Source organism: Canis lupus, chromosome 10 (genome assembly GCF_011100685.1).
Source record: "Canis lupus familiaris isolate Mischka breed German Shepherd chromosome 10, alternate assembly UU_Cfam_GSD_1.0, whole genome shotgun sequence".
NCBI classification, from domain to species: Eukaryota; Metazoa; Chordata; class Mammalia; order Carnivora; family Canidae; genus Canis; species Canis lupus.
The window spans coordinates 52,216,770-52,229,577 of NC_049231.1; the positions used below are offsets into that span (position 1 = coordinate 52,216,770).

At 33.6% G+C, this 12,808-nt stretch overlaps 1 long non-coding RNA gene across 3 annotated transcripts in view; it reads right to left on the reverse strand.

Annotated features, from left to right (window-relative positions):
• Window positions 1–12,808, reverse strand: part of LOC111097747 — a 143,396-nt gene that overhangs the window by 7,647 nt on the left and 122,941 nt on the right. For all 3 annotated transcript variants that reach the window (XR_005365965.1, XR_005365967.1, XR_005365966.1), the window contains exon 2: window positions 3,808–3,887. This is a non-coding gene — a long non-coding RNA (uncharacterized LOC111097747). The remainder of the gene's footprint in view (window positions 1–3,807; window positions 3,888–12,808) is intronic.

Here is a 12,808-nt window from a genome sequence, read left to right on the forward strand (position 1 = left end):
TTAATATAGACCACTAAATACTTAGGATGTTATATGTGAACCTCATGGTAATGGAGGACCAATAATAGATACTCAAAAAAGAGAGAAAGTCATTTAAGATAGCATTAAAATAACACTAAAGAGGGCAGCCCCAGTGGCTCAGTGGTTTAGCACCGACTTCAGCCCAGGGCATGATCCTGGAGACCTGGGATCAAGTCCCACGTCAGGCTCCTTTCATGGAGACTGCTTCTCCCTCTGCCTGTGTCTCTGCCTCTCTCTCTCTCTGTGTGTCTCTCATGAATAAATAAATAAAATCTTAAAAAAAAATAATACTAAAGAAAGTCAATCATAATGAAAAAGAGCAGGATAATAAGGAACAGAGAAGAACTACAAAACAACCAGAAACTAATGAACGAAATGGCAATAAATACATACCTATCAATAACTACTTTAGATATATATGGACTAAACACTCCAATCAAAAGACAAAAGGTGACAAATTGGATAAAAAAACAAAAACAAAAACAAAACCCAAGACCATCTATAGGCTCCCTACAAGAGACTCACTTTAGACCTAAAGACACATATAGCCAGGGTATCAATGCTACATCAGAAATAATAGACTTTAAAACAAAGACTGTAGCAAGAGACAAAGAAAGAACTTACGTAATGAAGGAGGGATCAATCCAGCAAGAGGATGTAGTAATTTTAAATAGCTACACACTCAACATTGGAGCCTCTTGATACATAAAGCAAATATTAACAAACATAAAGGGAGAATTGATAGTAATACAATAATAGTAGAGTACTTTCACACCTCACTTACATCAATGGATAGATTAGCCAGACACAAAATCAATGAGGAAACGGTGTCTTTGAATGACACATTAGACCAAATAGTCTTAACAGATCATTATAGAACATTCCATCCTAAAACAGAATATGCATTCTTTTCAAGAGTACATGGAACACTCTCTAAGATAGATCATATTAGGCCACAAAATAAATCTTAATAAATTTAAGATGGTTGAAACATCAGGCATCTTTCCTGACCACAGTAGTATGAAACTAAAAATCAATTGCAATAAAAAAAAAAAAACTGATAAAAACACATAAAGGCTAAACAACCCATGGGTCAAAGAGGAAATTTAAAAATACATGGAGACAAAATGGAAACACAGTGCTTCAAAATCTTTGGGATGCAGCAATAACACTTCTAAGAGGGAAGTTTATAGCAATAAATTCCTACCTCAAAAAAGCAAAAGTATCAAACCATCTAAAATTACACCTGAAGTAACTAGAAAAAGAAGAATAAACAAAGCCTAAAGTTAATAAGAGGATGGAAATAGTAAATTTCAGAGTGGAAATAAATAAAATAGAGACAAGATAAAAAACAAAACAAAACAAAAAGAAAAAAAAAAAACAAGAGCTGGTTCTTTAAAAAAAAACAAACAAAAACAAAAACAAAATTGGGATGCCTGGGTGGCTCAGCAGTTTGGCGCCTGCCTTTGGCCCAGGGCATGATCCTGGAGACCCGGGATTGAATCCCATATCAGGCTCCCTGCATGGAGCCTGCTTCTCCCTCTGCCTGTGTCTCTGCCTCTCTCTGTGTGTCTCTGATGAACAAATAAAATCTTAAAAAAAATTGATAAACCTTTAGCCAGACTAATTCAGGAAAAAAAAAAAAGGACCCATATAACAATAAAAAATGAAAGCAGAGAGTAACAATGGACACTGTAGAAATACAAAAGATTATAAGGGACTACATGAAAAACTATATGCCAACAAATTAGACAACTTAGAAGAAATTGATAAATTCCTAGAAACACAATCTTCCAAAACTGAATCAAGAAGAAATAAATAATCCAAATAAACTGATTACTAGTGACAAAATTGAATCAGTAATCAAAAATTTCCGCCAAAGTGCAGGACAAGATGCCTTTACCTGTGACTGCTACAAAACAGAGAAGAGTTAATAGCTATTCTTCATAAATTATTCCCCTTAAGCTATTCTCCTTAATAGCTATTCCTTTATTCTAGAAAATAGAAGAGGAAGGAAAGCTTCCAAGTATTCTCACATTCTATGAGACCAGTATTATCCTGATACAAAACCAAAGCCACTACAAAAAAAGCTACAGGCAACTATCCTCAATGAGCATAGATATAAAAGCTCTCAACAAAATATTAGCAAAGGACAATCAACAATGTAGGATCGTTTACTATAATAAAGTGGGATTTATTCTGAGGACAAAAGGATGGTATTTACCAAAATAAAATAATTAATTTAAATAAACCTATGCACCCCTATGTTTTATGCAGTACAATGTACAAGTGCTGTGTTATAGAAGCAACCTAAATGTCCTCTGATTGATGGAGAAAGAAGATGTGGTGTACATATACAACAGAATATTAATCAGCCATGATAAAGAATGAAGATCTTGCCATTTGTGACAACAAGAAAGGATCTAGAGGATATTATGCTAGATTAATTAAGTCAGAGAAAGACAAGTATCACATGATTTCACTTCCATGTGGAACCTAAATAAACAAACCCCCCCAAAATCAGAAACAGACCCATAAAAACCCTGAATAAACTGGTGGGTGCTGGGGGCAGAGGGAGATACAGGCTTTCAGCCATGGGATGAACGCATCGTTGGGATGAAAGGTACAGCATAGGAAGTATAGCCAATTGGTATTGTAATAGTGTTGTATGGTGACAGATGGAAGCTACACCTGTGGTGAGCATAATGTAATGTATACAGTTGTTGAATCTCTTTGTTGTACACCTGAAAATAATTTAACAGTGTGTCAATTATACTTTAAGAAAAAAAAAGGTGGAGAAGAAAGGATGGCACAAATAATGAGGCTGCATGAGCAGAGTGGGAATTGAAGATAAGGTTAACTTAAGGATGCTAGAGAAGATGAAAAAAAAAAAAACCCTTTGGATGGAGAAATGAATGAGTTCTGACAAATAGTGAATTACCTAAAAGAGTAGAAGTGAGAGGAAAATATTTCATTTGTAGAAATGAAATATTGGCACCTGCATAGGGATCTGGTGATGAAGAATGGGTAAATCAGAGATCAGCAAGTGAAATACCTGTTGAACATTCCCAGTAATGATAAATGACCTCTTTGAAGAGCCAAAATTCTTAGCTGCCCCTGAGGCTACATTACTGGGATTCCTGATTGCCCTTTAGCAAAGTGTCTGCTTTTGCACACATTTTGTTTAAGAGGCAACCTCTTTAATACTAAGTCATGGAACCAGAATTCGCTGATGTGAGAGTGTAGGATTAACAGAAACTGACATAATGTCACATGGGTTCAAAGATTTAAAGAAGAAAGAAAAAGACTTTTAGTCATCTTAATACAACTCATTTTTGGTAGTGATCTTTAGAGTTCTTTTAGAGGTCACCTAATTCCATTTTTCTATGTCTGATAGAAAATATGTCACTTTTTTTTTTTTTTAACATTTGCCAAAGATCCAGACGTCTACATCTGATTGTGTTGTCAGACAGCAGGTTTTTAGCCTTCTATTTCAACATGTTATATTTTCAACATTCAAAATAGCTTTTTTTTTTATGGTGGTTGCTGCATTAAGACATAATGGAATTTGTTTGCTTTTGTTAAAGTAAGAGGGAAAAAAATGGAGTGAAATGAACCGTGTTTTAATTTTTTTTTTTAAATTCTACTTTTTCCTATGAAGATTGTTACTGATGATATGGCAAAAAACATATTGCTGTATTAACAAGGTCAGTCAGTCACAAAATCCTATTAACATGGAAAATGACAGAACCAAGCTGTGTGGTAACAAATAAGGCAAATTCTCACCTTGTATTCTTAAAATTCCTTGATCAAATTCACATAAATATCAGGGAAGGTGAGAGCAAATTCAGGAAATGTGCATGACTCTGTTAAAAAAAAAAGTAATTCATATATCTTCAGTATTGACTATTTTCTAATATTACTTTTTGCTTTTTTCAAAAATAATGCTAGCAAATTAAATCAAGAAATATTTTCTAATTTATGTTTATATAAAAGATTTATCTACAGAAGAATAAAGGAACCTGCTGAGTAGAAAATTTCAAAATAAACATATACATTCATAATATCCCTGACATGTTTACTTTTTTTGAAACAAAAAGCACCAAATAGTCATTTGCATTTTGAACGATAGCAAACACATTTCAGATTTAGCTGTCAATTTAATGAAGCCTCAAATATTGATTTTAGCAAAACAGTAAAGTAGGAAATAAAAATAAAAAGGATCATTATAATGTTACCCAGAGGGAATAACTATGGTCACTTCAGTCAATGATAAACTGATTTTAGTGGTATGGACCAGACAAATAAAAATAAAGATTGCTTTGACTTGGCTTAAGCTGAAAAAGAAATCTTTCAGGTTTATGGCTTCATAAATTGTTCTGAATGTTTAACATCCCATGAAAAAGAAGCAAACAATGAAGATACTTCATTCAAGAATACAAAACCAATATACTCAGGCAAAGACTTGTAATTCAGATTTAGCATCTTATCTGTGTTTGCATTGCTAACGGGCCTCCTTTGACTATGCTGTGCTTCCATGCACACATTACCAACAATTTTACTTTGGATTTTAAACACCTGGCAGTCTGTCTGACTTTAGTATACTAGATTACACATTTTGAGAATAAACTAGTGTTGCATGTAGTGGTAACTTAACTGCTTAGATCCATCAGATATTTCCATTTCTCATTGGACCAGTTAGATGGTTATTAATTATGAGGCTGACATAAAACATAATCATGAAAAATTAAGTTTCACCTCTATCTCCCAATCAGTAATAAGCATGCTATGGAAGTTTCTCTTGAAACCTCAGAATGCTTCAACCCTCTCTTTAAACTGAACTGGACATTTCTCAATGAATGCAGCATCATAATAGCCCCTTTGTAGGTTAAACCTCTATCAACTGTATTCTCTTCCCATATTTAAATAGAATTTATGGAGTGAGAAAGAGATGATGTTAGAGCTTTGGTTGTTTTCTCTATTTCCCTATGTCACAGCTTCAGTTGATTTACCCCCTCTAGTTTTTCATATGAAATGTATAGTACATCTTAATAGAACTCTTGTTATTGCTCTTATCTGGAATATTCTTACCATGATAGTAAACTTATCTGAAGTCTAACCTTCCCTAGAGATCCATGTGAACATGTATGTAAGTGACCCATGATATATTTCCCACTACCATGGGAAATAATGACTTGCTCTATTTCCTTAGGCTACCTATATATGCCCTTATTGAAGACACCCGTGTTTTATTTCTAGCCTACCATATAAGAATCTCAGCATCAAGTATTTCAACCTAATGTTCTTTTCTACAAAGCAGCATACTCTGTGTACTTTTAATAAAATATTTGTTATTCTTAAATTTTGCTTTAGTTATTGAAAACCCAAACTAAATATCTCTCTTGTATTTTATAAATATATATGGATTCCCTTGCCTCTAAAATTCCAATATTTTCCCCTGGATTTGTCTGACTTTTTTTTCCCCTGATGTGACTTTTTAACCTATTAAAGACATATGGTATCTCTTTTTAAATCAAAAGATAGATGACTAAAAAAGTAGAAGATTAATATATGCTTGTCAATGGATCATTTAAAAACCTGTTGGCTACTGTGCCAAGTTGTTACAGAAGTTGGTTCTTGTTTCTAATAAATTCAATCTATTAGAAGAAGCTAGATATATATAAAAAGTTCAGATTAAGAAACAATATTATATGTGAAAAAGCAAATGATTGTAATAATGGATTCAGTCTGAGAAGAATGGTTTCACTGGGACATGTAGAATGGGCTATGAAGGAGTGTGGAATTTGCCTAGGTGAATTTGGGGGAGATAATTTATGAGATGGAATTAGCATAAATCAAGGAACAAAGAAAAGATTCTATTTTTTTACAGTTTAATGATTTAGAATCATCCCCAAAGAACTGAGAATAAATAGGATTGGTTGAAATAGATATTATTTAAATAAAAATATATTTAAATAAACCATGAATTACTAGATAGAAAAAACTCTATAATTGATGAATAAATTTAAGAACTGGTTCTTTGAGAAGAACAATATTATAGATAAACCTCTTAGATAATTGAAAAAAAAAGATATCTGAAAAAATGCTAGAATGAGGAAATGGATATAAAAGAGCTTATTTCAATGAAAATAAGATACCATCTGTTCAACCAGAAAATAAATAAAATGAAAAAGTTGCAATAATTAAATGGAGATAAATCAGCACATGATAAACATATAGACTAATGAAACTGGGGAAATAGGCATTTGGAAATCTATATACCATATAAATTTAATACATGATAGAGATGGCAATTCAAATTAATTAGAATTAATTAATTAATTAGAAATAGAACAATTATCCAGTAACTAGTCAAGAAACTGGCTGATCAATGAGAAAAATATAGTCATATTTTTTTCTCACACCATATACCATGTAGAAAAATGAGTACAATTAAAAAAATTAAAACTTAAATTGGATTCAGAGGGAACATACCTGAACATAACAAAGGACATATATGAAGAACCCACATGTATCATTATTCTCAGTGGTAAAAACCTGAAAGTTTTTCCCCAGGGTTAGAAAAAAGATAGGAATGTCCACTGTCACCACTTCTATTCAATATAGTACTAGAAGTCCTAGCCATAGAAATAACACAAGAAATAAAAAGCATCCAAACAGCTAAAAAAAAAAAAAGAAAAAAAAGAAAACTGTCATTATTCACAGATGACATATAGAGAGAATCCTAAAGACTCTACCGGAAATTATTAGAATAAAAGGATTCAATGATGCAGAATACATAACAAATATACAGAATCTGTTGCATTTCTATACACTAATCACAAAGTAAGAGAAATTCAGAAAAAACCCTATTTACAATTGCACCTAACCACAAAGAATAAAATATCTAAGAAAAATTTTAACAAAGAAGTTGAAATACCTGCATGCTGAAAACTATAATTCCTGGATTAAAGAAATTTCCAATGTCACAAATGGCAACATATATTCTGCTCATGAATCGGGAGAATAGATACTGTTAAAATGTCCATATTGCTCATAGCAAGCAACCTACAGATTCAATGCATCCATATTAAAATACCAACATTTTTCACAAAACTAGAAAAAATAATCCTAAAATTTATATGAAATTAAAAAAAGACCTGAGTAGCCAAAGCAATCTTTAAAAAGAACAAAGCTGGAAGTATCACAATCTCAGATTTCAATATTTATTACAAAGCTACAGTAATCAAAACAAGATGGTACTGGCAGAAAAGTAGACACATAGATGAAAGGAACAGGACAGTAATAACTCATGGTCAGTTAATCTATGACAAAGGAGGCAGGAGTACACAGTGGGAAACATAAGTGGTGATGCGAAAACTGGACAGCCACATGCAGAAGATAAAACTGGACCACCTTATGAACCTTATAGAAAAATAAACTCAAAATGGATTACAGACCTAAACGCCTGAAGCCATTAAAAATCCATGAAGAGAGCACAGGCTATAATATCTTTGACATTGGCCATAGCAACATTTTTCTAGATATGTCTCCTGAGGCAAGGGAAATACAAGCAAAAATAAAAAGTTAAAAGCTTTACATAGAACTAAAAAGCTTCTGTACAATGAAGGAAGAAATCAACAAAAATAAAAGACAACCTACTGAAAAGGAGAAGATATTTGCGACAGACATATCCAATAATGGATTGGTATCCAAAATATATAAAGAAGTGATACAACTCAACACCAAAACAAGTAATCTAATTTAAAAAATGGGCCACAGACAGGAACAGACATTTCTCAAAGACGACATCTAGTTGGCCAACAGACACATGAAAAGATGCTCAACAGCACTGATCATCAAGGAAGTACAAACCAAAAATACAATGAGATATCACCTCACAGCTGTCAGAATGGCTAAAATGAAAAACAGCAAGTGTTGGCGAGGATATGGAGAAAAAAGACATGATTTCACTCATTTATGGAATTTAAGAAACAAAACAAGTGAACTGAAAGAAAAAGAGAGAGAGAGACCAACCAAGAAACAGACTCTTAACTATAAAGAAGTGATGGTTACCAGAGGGGAGGTGGTTGGGGGGCATGGGTGAACCAGGTGATGGGGATCGAGAGTACACTTATTATGATGAGCACTGGGTAGTGTATAGTCTTGATGAATCACTATATTGAATACTGAAACTCATATAACACTGCATGTTAACAATATTTGAATTAAACTAAAAAACATTTTTTTAAAGATTCCATTTATTTATTTGATGGAGAGAGAGAGATCGATCTTGAGCAGGGGGAGAGGGAGAAGCAAGCTCCCTACTGAGCAGGGAGCCCAACGTGGGGTTTGATCCCAGGATACTTGAGCCAAAGGCAGATGCTTAACTGGCTGAGCTACACAGGTACCCCTAAATAAAAAAGTTATTAAAAAAATCTAAACTATGTGGCATTGACATGTAATACACACATATATACATACACATTTGCTTTTAGAAATGTTTTTGGATGTATGGGGGTACATTTTACATAGATAGAGAAAGAAATACACATGTACAAAAATATTCCTTAAAGTTGTTATTTATAGCCAAAAGAAAACAATTTTAATATAAGTATAAGAGGAAAGTTTGAAAGGATACTGGATGGGTCACCAATTCTCTAGGAATCTTGGGCAATAAAGGTCCAGAATCAATAGTAAGAAGGACAAGTCATAGCCAAATCATGCTACAGGAGCCTTCTTTCCTGCTACTCCTGCCTTTGGAAATGCTCTCACTGCCAGTCCTGGAAGACTTGGAATGCAGTTTAAAAGATGGATAATATTTACTACATATTCCCTTTAAGTCATTGTATAGATATATATGAACAAATATATTTACACTAGTAAATATGAATATATCTTTATCCTACATAGTGAGTTGGTTAGTACAAGTTATGTAGTTCATGTCATGGATGGATTCAATTTTTCTCAAATAATCCACTGATTTTTATGATAAGATCTTGAGCTAACTTAACTCCAATTACAAGTAAAACTTTTAATGAAGTACATATACACAACTAAGGTATAAATTATAAGTGTATACAGCTTGATAAGTCTTCATAAACACATAGATTTGGACATCCTAAAAGTCCCAGTTTATACCCTTCCCTTTTTTTTTTAAAGATTTTATTTATTTATTCATGAAAGACGCAGAGAGAGAGAGAGAGAGAGAGAGAGAGAGGCAGAGACACAGGCAGAGGGAGAAGCAGACTCCATGGAGGTAGCCCGACGCGGGACTCGATCCTGGGACTCCAGGATCATGCCCTGGGCCGAAGGCAGGCGCCAAACCACTGAGCCACCCAGGGATTCCCAGTTATGCTCTTCCTAATCACATTTAGGACTTTGCACAGATAACCAGTATCTTGACATCTCTTGCCACAGTTTTTTGTTTTTGAACTTTACAGAAATGGAACTATGCCAAATATTTAATTTTGTTGTAGCTTTTTACAGTCAGAATTATATTCATGAGACTTATCTATGCTACATTAAACAGTGCTTATTTTCCCTCATCACTGTGTAGCATTCCATTATAGGAATACATCACAATTTATTTATCCATTCTGTAAAGTTCATTTTCAACGTTTCCAAACTTTGGCTCTATCATTATTGCTGCTATAAACATTCTTTTTGTTCGCACATGCACGCTTATCTTTTAAGTAAACATTTAGGAGTGAAAGCCCTAGGTCATAGGGTATGCATGTTTTAAGTTTTAACAGATACTAACAAATGGTTTTGAAAAACGTCTGCTTGGGCACTGGGGTGGCTCAGTGCATTAAACAACTGACTCTTGATTTTGACTCAGGTCATGATCTCAGGGTTGTGAGATCAAGCCCTGTGTCAGGCTCTGTGCTGGGTGTGGAGCCTGCTTAAGATTCTCCCTCTCCCTCTCTTTCCCCACCAAAAAAAAAGTTATTTTGCAAATTTACTCTTCCTTCAACTGTGTGGGAGGATTCTGGTTTTCCAAATCCTCCCCAGGGCTTGATATTAGCAGTTGTTTTTTGTTTTGGTTGTGAGTTTTCCATGAATGGGTTTGGGGTTTTTTGTTGTTGTTGTTTTAATATTTACCATTCGAGTGGTAGTTTCTAGCTTATGTAGTTTCTAGCTTATGTAGTAACTCACTATGGAATTAACCTGGTTTTCCCAGGAAAATTAATGAGTTAAAGCATCTTTCCATATGTTTATTGCACATTTTCTTTACTTTTTTTTTTTTTTTTTTTTTTTTGGTGAAATTGGCTGTTAAAGTCTTTTGGCCATTTTATTATTTGGTTGTCTGTTATTATTGCTTTCTAGTGCTTTCTATATTTTGAATGAGTAATTTTTCTATTATTTGTATCAGGAATATTTTCTCCTCACCTTTCTCTCTCTTTGCTGTGTTTTTTTGATTAATAAAGTTTTCAGTTTTGTTGAGGTCTAGTTTATCAATCTTTTCCTTTGTGGCTGATGCTTTTGTATGTATGTCCTACTTGAAACATGGAGATTCACTTGACCAAGCATCAACTATTGATAAAACCATAATCTCACCCATGTACTATAGTACATGGATTTTTTTTCACAAGTGACTGGATTTTCTATGGGTGTCTTTTTAAATTTCTCTATTCCGTTCACTGGTCAAGTTTGTATATGCTTGCTGGTATAGGAAACTACTGGCCTCTGTGATGATAATGGATACGAGAGACTCTACTTCAAGGCAAAGATCAAATCCAGCACACTCCCACAGAATATGGTCCAAAGAAAACACCAAAGCTGTGGTTGTAAAGTCCCTCTCTCACCTTTCCTTCTAATCAATTGCTAAGGATCTCAAATTTGTACTACTCTCTTCACTCTCACTGATACAGTTCAGGCGAAGGTGCGTTCTTGCCTAGGTTATTTCAATCCTTAACACTTGTTCTCCTTGCCTTCCCCACTGTTAACAGGATAATTATTCCTCTCTCTCACATCCTTTCCTACCAGGTGTGGCCCAGCTTCTCAAGATGAGAAGCAGCACCACTGCCCAAATCACCATTTTACCTCTTTCCTCTCTTGCATTTACCTTTTAGTAGAGTCAATAGCAGTTGCCCAAACCTTAAGGTTTAGTGACACAAACCTGTGCCTTTACCCTTGTGTTTCTTTTGTGAAGAATTTTCCACTCGCCTCCTGACAAGCTCTTATTCCTAAAGCCCCAGCTCAAATTATAAATTCTATATGAAGCTATTTCTCATTCCATCTGACAGAAATTAATCATTTGCTTCTATTTACTGGGTACAAACTGATATTATTTCTCTGGTATCATATCCATCTTCATATCCCAAATACCTGAGAAAGATTAGGTGCTTAATAAATATTGGTTGAATTGAATCAAGTTGATGAATTTCGATCTTCTTCTAACATTACTCACCTCTGTCCACATATACACACAAAACCAAATGGATTGGAGTTAAAAATTAAACGTTATAGTTTAGACATAGTACAGGATAAAACTGAATATTAAACCGGTATTTAGAATGCCTACTTTTAGAATACTTTGAAGTGCTTATGAAAGTTTTTTGGTAAAAAAAAAAAAAAAAAAAAAAGAAAGTTTTTTGGTAAAGTTTTTTCCTTCAAGATTTGTATAAGTAATCTATACACCCAACTTGGAGCTCGAACTCACAACTCCAAGATCAAGAGTCACATGCTCTACCGACTGAACCAGCCAATGTCCCTTTAGTGAAGCTTTGTAAAGGGAGCACATTGAACCTCCACATAACTAAAACCCAGACACAATTATAAGGATGTTGTAACATTTGCCTCATCTCTCTTTTTTACATTTTTTTCCTTTGCTGAATAATCTTAAAGTAAATCAGTGATGGTGGGTCATTTCACTTTTATATATATCAGTATGTATTTTTAAAAATATATACACATTCTTACAAAACAATATTGTTATTATATCTGACAATTCTTTTTCAGTGTCACTTGGTGTCCAGTCTATAAGCAAGTATCTGTGATTATTATCTCAAAAATGCTATTATAGTTGGTTTGTTTGAATCAAGGTTAAAACAAGTTCTCTTCATTGTATTTGTTCTTTATGTCTCTTGAATCTCTTTTATTCTCTTTGTAGACCACCTTTTATTTTTCCCCTCATGTTACTGAATTTTTGTAAAAAGTAGGTTAGTGGTCTTAAAGAATATTTCACATTCTGGACTTGTTTACTTACTTCTCAGTGTCATTTAACTAATTTCTATTTATCTCCTATAAAGTTAGCTGTGGATCTTAATTAGATTTAGGCTTAAGGTTTTTATTTTGTTTCTTTGTTTTGCAAAAGCACTTTATAAGTAATGTTGTGTGTCATGTTGCATCACATTCCAGGACCACAATGACTGCTTGTTCTGTCATTAGTGATGCTAAGACCAATCAGTGGATACAGGTCCTGGCAATTTAATCCTCACTATGACATATCTCATAACCTTGAATCTACCATTTTCATTAATTTATTATCATTAACTGAATCCATTATTTATTTCATCAGGGCTTGCAAAACAAAGATTTCCTATTTTGTCATTCCTTCTATATCTTCCAGCTGGAATTCTACAGCAAAGGAGAACTTTCCCCCATCAATTAAAGATACCTGATTATCTTGAAATATGCTGAACATAGGAAAAGCAGGACAATTAATGTTCTTCTTTTTAACGGTCCATGTTCAGAGTTGCCTTAGTTACTTCCAATGATGTCCAATGAGAACTTTTTTCCCGTTCTGTTTTGTATCATTTTGAATTCTAGATTTTTGTATTTT